Source organism: Amblyomma mixtum, chromosome 3 (assembly GCF_055824585.1).
Source record: "Amblyomma mixtum isolate Tamu chromosome 3, ASM5582458v1, whole genome shotgun sequence".
NCBI lineage: Eukaryota > Metazoa > Arthropoda > Arachnida > Ixodida > Ixodidae > Amblyomma > Amblyomma mixtum.
In genome coordinates this window covers 428,219,431-428,227,163 of record NC_143014.1, presented here as the reverse complement: position 1 = coordinate 428,227,163, position 7,733 = coordinate 428,219,431, and positions in this window count along the sequence as shown.

Here is a 7,733-nt window from a genome sequence, read left to right as displayed (position 1 = left end):
CAGCCTCGGAGAAAGGTAAAGGCGGCTACGGAGCTCAGAAATGCTGCAGCAGAAAAGCTATGCAAGAAGCTTCTTAGCATCAGCTATCTTTCAAGTGAAAGTGATGACCTTGGCGGCCATGGATATGAAACAGCCGGACCAGAAGAAATGGTTGTCTATTAATAAGTAGGATATGCGCATAAGAAGTTAACTAAGGCAATGCAATGTAAGGATTGCCAGGTCACGCTGACGGCTGCTCCTGCACACGCCAGCCCAAGTGATGTTCAGAGGTAGTTGACTGACCTGAGGTCGTTCAAGCCAGGATGCCTTCGCGAGCCGTCGCTAACGCTGTACACAGTCATGAAGATGGAGAGCATTGTTCACAAAGCCTTTGAGAAACGCGCTATATTTGGTGACCTGTTCTGGGAGGTGCTAGACAAGCTTGAAGAGTCCTCTGTGCCTGCAGTCGGTTGTGATGTTCACTGCCAAAAAGTCACTGCTAAGGTGATCAAGTTTTACGTTATCACGAGGATGCACTTTTTTCCAGGAAAATGAACTCTGGAACTCTGAAAAGTGCAGTCAGTAAGAAAGAGAGCAAAACTGCTTTAATAAATGGAACGCTTCTTCCAGCAAGGCATCTTTTTCTCTTTCCGTGGAAGCGTTTGACATTTAAAATAAATTATTTCTCCTGAAGGGACAGGTAAATTGTTTTTAAAAATGGCGCAGTTCAATTAACAATGTGCCGTAAAAGAACTGTGCAATGAAATATTTAAACAAGTTTGCCTTACCTTATTCATATCAAGTTCAGTTATTCAAACCTAATGAACACAAGAAACGGAAGATTCTTTTGCTGCACAGATTCGGCCGCGGGTTGTATGACAGGGCGTTCAGAACACAGCTCAATACTTTCGGACTAAAACAGTTTTGCCGCCGCGGTGGCTCAGTGGTTATGGTGCTCTGCTGCTGACCCGAAAGACGCGGGTTCGATCCCGGCCGCGGCGGCTGAATTTCTTTGGAGGAGAAATTCTAGAGGCCCGTGTACTGTGCGATGTCAGTGCACATTAAAGAACCCCAGGTGGTCGAAATTTCCGGAGCCCCCTACTACGGCGTCACTCATAGCCTTAGTCGCTTTGGGACGTTAAACCCCATAAACAAACAAACAAACAAACATAAAACAGTTTTGTCATGAATTCTGAGTGGTGCGAAGTGCTATAACCGCCAGAAATAACAGATATATAGCGGCACGGCACACGAGAAGGTTGGGACAATAGACACCTAAAAGGCGAAGCGCGCCTCGTGTAGCGCCTCGTGTAGTGCCTCGTTTAGGTATCGTTCGTCCCAACCCCCGTGCTTGCACTCTTTGCCCCCCAAGCGGAACAGCTTTTCGGCACGTACCGACAACAGTTATGTCATATTTCTGTTTGCTCACGTCGGAAAAAAATTTATTTATCTGCAGATATGGGCGCGACACCGCCTGTCTTTTCGAGTGTGTAGCGGACGACGCGCGAGATGTGTAGAAAAGCATGACTGCAGCGCCATGAGTTCCAGCGACGTCCACGATAGGAGCTGCGAAACTGGAACTGTCTGAAGTGGTCTGAAGCGCGTTTCGACGGGAGAAGTGGAAGCAAAAAAAAAAAAGCGGTGGGCCGCTCGTGGCGCTGCCGTCGAATACTGGAGGAGAAAACTAGCCGCCTGCTTCGCCGCGTCGCTGCACTGAGCGCGTTTGAAGGTTGTCGTTGTAAAAAAGTGGCGATTTCGGCTGCTTGGAGTAACTGGGATAAGAACAGCTGATAAGAATATTCCTGGGAAGAATGCAAAATTGTTCAAATAGACAACATAACGCGGAGAGCACCCCTCCAACATGCGGCCCCGCTCCTTAAAATGCCGCCTGCGGACACGAGCGCTGAACGGGGCACCCTGAGGAAGTATTGCTGGCCAAAGGCACAAAGAGTGTAGTCTCTCGCTCGGCAGGCACTGGTTTCGTTGTGGCCGCCGCAACTGGTTCACCTATGTCCACAGGAAAGGAAAAGGTACTCGAGTAACACTCTGCGCCTTGTACTTCCTTGGGGAGATAGGGGTATCCGCTGTCAGGGTCCTTCGGCGTCGAGTACCAGCGGTAAGCTTTGCATGGAAGGGTGCAGAGAAGGGTGCAGAGAAGAGCCGAGCTCTGGCAGCGCTACTCAAGCCTCTGCTCGCGCCTTGCTCCTCGACGATGATGATGACGTCCTCAAGCTTAATGGCTCCTAAAAGGTTTTAATGGCTTAAAACCTTTTTAGTCTCTTTTCACCGCCGACGTAACTACTCACCTACCAACTACCTCCTTTACGGTTGTCCCATAACTCAAACCGACAATATTAAGTACCCAGGTGTCCATATCTCCAGTGACCTATCCTGGCACAGTCATATTACTAATATAGCTAGCCAATCGCGTCCTTGGCTACTTACGACGTAACTTTTCCTTAGCACCCCCTTCCGTCAAACTAATTTACTATATATCACTTGTCCGACCTTAACTAGAGTACGCTAGTTCTATATTCGATCCTCACCAAACCAACCTGTCGAATTTACTGGAATCTATTCAAAATCGCGCCTCACGCTTCATTCTTTCAGAGTACTCATATCGCGCTTGTGTAACTCGACTAAAATCTCAACTTGAACTTCGTACCGTAGCATCCCGTCGTCAACTAGCTCGCCTTTCTCTTTATCATACATTTTTTCACATCTTGCCACCGAACAACGCACTCATACGCCCAGCCCATCGTTTATCCTGTCACAGGCATCCCAAAGCAGTCTACCCCCAGCGCGCCCATAGCACAACGTTCCAAAAATCATTTTTCCTCCGTACTGCCCTGGACTGGAACGACCTTCCCGGCCATATCGCTTCCCTTGAAGATCTTTAACAATTCAAGACTGCCATGGAAAATCTTTTTGTTTTTCATAACTGCCGTACTCCCCGCCCACCCCTCATGTAATACCCGTAAATGGAGCCTTTGAGGACGGCGGGGAATTGGCCAGGGTGCATAGCGGATACAAGCGCACTCATGTGCAAGGAGTGGAGTATTTGGATAATTTTGAGAGTGCAAACTAGAATTTTTACAAAAAAATACGGAAAGGAAAAAGCAGTGAATTTTCATTCTAGCAAAGGAATCTGCCTGACGTAATTATATAGCCGTGAATACAATCGCACACTGGTTTCAGGGCATATCCCTTGGCACTTGCCCGAAGGAGAGGAGTACCGGTACAGATAGAAGAAGCCCGAGTTGAGCGAGGGGGATCTCAAAGTAAATTCTCTGGATAGCAGCGAACCGCCGGCAGAAGATGAAAAAGTAATTTATGTACTCAATTTCGCCACGAGGAAAATGTAGCCTCACAAAGCATGCAATTGAAGGTGCATATGTCATTGGTTCGAACCTCTGTCGCAAGCTAGCCTCTAACTTGACTAAAACAAGTAAGCTATACGCAAAGAGAAATGCTATGACACCATCGGAATACTCTACAACGAACGGTTCTTCAAAATTCTTGGTGAATGTATTCGGGAAAACTGCCACGACATTGAGGTCAACCAGTGGTGATACCGCTTGGATTTCGTCTGCACCAGCGATATCTGTTGCTCATGCAAGAATCATCGCTTCCGCGGACGCGGTTTTGCGCAGCGCGCCTCTCTGCTGTCTGCTCTTAGAATCGATTATGATTCAGCTCGTGTGTGCCGTCATCACTTTCTAAATTTTGCGTCATCGTGTCACGCCATCTCGCACGCCGGCGGCCCAGGGTAGATGGCCACCTAGATTCCAGTTTGTTTCTTATTTTTATCCAATTTTGTTTCCTTTCTAATGTCTCATGAAGTCATATCACCGATGACGTCACAGTGGACCAACTTCGGGCGACACATTTTAGGACACTTTCGGCGTCAACATAGCCTTCTAACGCTTCCGCATCAATAATGCAGTTTTTCAACGTCTACGGAGAAACCGATGGTATCAGAAGCAGTCATGTTGAGCTCTTGGTTGAGTTCTTCCGCGATATCGTGCGGTCCTCGAACGAGGAAAAGATCTTCAAACTTCAGCCTCATTATCCGCCTTTGCAGGCACTGCACAATTGCAGACTGCCAGCAGTTATTTTTTAAGACAGTCACTTCTCTTGCAAAGCGCACAAGCCGAAATTTCCGTTTCGAGTCACTGTCTAAGAAAAGAGCGGTTGTTAATCTGGAGTTGTGGAATATCGGCAGAGGCAGTTAACGAGGTTGAAGTTTGAAGATCCTTTCCTGGTTCGAGGATCGTACGAGATGGTCCAAAAAATCACCCAAGAGCTCATCTTGACTGCTTCTGATACCATCGGTTTCTCCGTAATTGTTGAAGAACTTTATTATTCTATACAACACGATGAACTGTTTCAATCCGTAAGAGAGTTGATTGAAGAGAAGGGAAAAGAGCTTTTTCGTAATTTTTCAGGCGTCAACAGTGATAACATTTTAACGCGTTTACAATTTTATCTTCAAATAACGACCATTAATTTTAACTAACGTTTTTATACCAAAAAGGCTGGCATTTCAATAGGTTCTTCAGTAGTTTCCATACTGTGTGACATCTTTCTGTTGATAACAGCTTAACAGTTCATTAAAGGAACTTTATGTTGAAAGAAGTTTTAGATATGTCGGTGATTATATGTACCAGCAGCGCGACCACAACACAGGAAGAAGAAGGAGAAGATAGTACTGAGCGCTGAACCGTTCCACTCAGTCATTGTTGATTTTAGGTAAGCCCATAGCAGCTCAATGAAGCCGTCCGCAGAAACGCCACACTCATTTTGGAAGGCCACCATACCGTGACTATCGATGGCGTCACGAACCCATTCTATGAGGGCATCCTGAGGAATGGAATAAAACAGGTCCTATATGTCAATGAAGAAGCCATTGAAGGATTTGTTCTGTTTTCGTGCAGGAATCTGACAACTTCTTCGGTGTTTTTTGCAAGAAAGGGGTCATTGACTGAAAGTCGCTTGAGGTTGCTTTGGAGAAACTTGGCGACTTCATTTTGCCAGGTTAACTTCTCGGACACAATCACACGCAAGGGGCATCCAATCTTGTGCGTCTTCGCGGTAAAGAACATTTCTAGACAGCCTGTCTTTTTTCCTTGTATTGTGCGTGAAAGGTTCTCTAAATTCAATCGTTGGCACAGCTTTTTCGCATTACTTCTTAGTTTTGATCCGGATTTTGTGCATTTAACAAAATTTGCTTGAACTGCTTCCGCTGCCTTTGACATAAACACGCGTTTCGGAAGGACGGCAAAACCTCCCTCCTTGTCGGCGGTTGACAGTGACAAATTTTTCTTCATTAAAAATGAGACAGTCTTCTTGATTGGGAACCTATGCCTTTCGGCGCTACAACGCGTGACCAGGTCGACTCCGTCCGCGGTACATCGATCCGTTTCTGCCGCTGGGGCGAGGCGAGAAACTTGCTTGACCATGGTCAACATTTCGGGTGCTGTTCTCCTCGGTTCCACTGCGAACTTGGGTCCGTGACCAAGGAAACGCTGGACCTCCTCAGGGATGCTCCTGACACCTCCCACGAGGTGGACGGGGTTTCCAGTCTTTTTGTTCTTTGGAGGCACGAGAGCACGCAAGCCCGGGAGCACCTGCTGCTAGAGGCACTCTGTCGTTCGGCTGACTTGCGTCGCGACCTCACGCCATTTGCTTGCTGCTGCTGGCATAGGCGTCGATGCGAACACCTTTAACCGCAGGTGTTCTCTGTGGAGGCTCACCTGGTGCTGCCATTCGGAACGCAAGATTTTGCACAGGCGGGTAGCATGGCCGACAGTGGGCTGGATGCCGCCAAACAGCTTTAGAAGTTCAGGTGGGAGCACCTTGCGTCGAATGCAGAAGCCGAGAATTTTTGTTCGTGACGCCATCGATAGTCACGGTGTGGTGACCTTCCAAAATGAGTGTGGCGTTTCTGCGGACGGCTTCAATGAGTTCCTATGCGCTTACCTAAAATCAACAGTGACCGAGTGGAACGGTTCAGCGCTCTGTACTATCTTTCCTTCTTCTTCCTGTGTTGTGTTCGCGCTGCTGATAAATATAGATAGCAACCAACTAGTCCGCCAGATGGTGTTGTCGATGATTACTTGGTGATCCATGACAATTCGCATATGTCATCCCTCGTCGACGCAGTTCCAGACATTATCACTGCGATTAAAGTCGCAGCAGGAGGATAAAGTCCACGTATACGAACTTCCCTTAGAAAGCAGCACACAGTTTTTAGATCTCAGAATTTCTTTCAGAGCCAACCGCATCTGTTGAAGGTATAATCCTAGGTGACAAAATACCCCTCTCCCTTTTTAACAGTGCTCATTCTAAAATCATAAAACGCGACATTGCTGTGAACTGCAACAGTGCCGCCTTGAAAAAACTTGCCCACATGTACAGTGTTCTAGAACACTGTACCCACATCAGTTGACCGATAGTGTCAATACGCAAGCCGAGCGGCTACGCGTGCCTGGTTTCCCTGCTCATTGTATTTCATCTGTTTTTGAGAGCCTATGCAGAAAAGAAAGAAACGTAAAAAAGCGAAGGATGAAGAAAACAACAGAAAAACGCTCAGGTTATTCCGTACCTGTATAAGATATTCCACTACCTGAAGAAAATTGTGGTCCGATACAACGTAAACGTTGTTTTTTCTGCACCATGCAAGCTGTCAAAAATTTTCCCAGTGATAACAAGAAAGAAGAAGGCGCCGCGCAGTATTAAACAGGTCACAAACTTCGCGAAATGTGTTACAAACGTTGTTTATAGTATTCCCCTCAATTGTAAAAAAGTGTACATTGGTCAAACAGGGCGTTATTTTAAAGAAAGAGCGCTATAGGCCGCCGCGGTGGCTCAGTGGTTATGGTGCTCGGCTGCTGACCCGAAAGACGCGAATTCGATCCCGGCCGCGGCGGTTGAATTTCTTTGGAGGAGAAATTCTAGAGGCCCGTGTACTGTGCGATGTCAGTCCACGTGAAAGAACCCCAGGTGGTCGATACTTCCGGAGCCTTCCACTACGGCGTCTCTCATAGCCTTAGTCGCTTTGGGGCGTTAAACCCCATAAACCAAAGCAAACCGAAAGAGCGCGCTATAGAACACTTTAATCTTGTAAAGGGTGGCATCAGCGCCCGTCTTGATATACATTGTTGGACTTGCAAATGTAAACCAATGTTCCACAAGGCGCATTTTCTCGGTTATGCCTAGGCAAAGCTTAAGCGTGAAACCGTCAAAGCTTTCTTTATCACGAAAACTGGCGGCAACTACGTCGGCATGCCTTCACTGTCATTGCTTGAGAATTAAATGACTTTTTTGGAGAAATGTGATTCGATTTTACGTCACGAGAACTGAATGTATTTCAGCGTCGATTTTTTAAATATAAAATCAGTTGGAAGTGCACCATCATCCTGTGTTGTTTGCTCCTGGTATTCTGAGCGCGTTATATGTATGCTTCGAATCTTTTCTGCATAATCTTTGCATACATGTGCAATTTGGGCTTCTTTCGTTCCGGCAGAAACTAGACGTGCCGCCGCGGTGGCTAAGTGGTCATGGTGCTCGGCTGCTGACCCGAAAGAGGCGGGTTCGATCCCGGCCGCGGCGGCTGAATTTCTTTGGAGGAGAAATTCTAGAGGCCCGTGTACTGTGCGATGTCAGTGCACGTTAAAGAACCCCAGGTGGTCGAAATTTCCGGAGCCCTCCACTACGGCGTCTCTCATAGCCTTAGTTGCTTTGGGACGTTA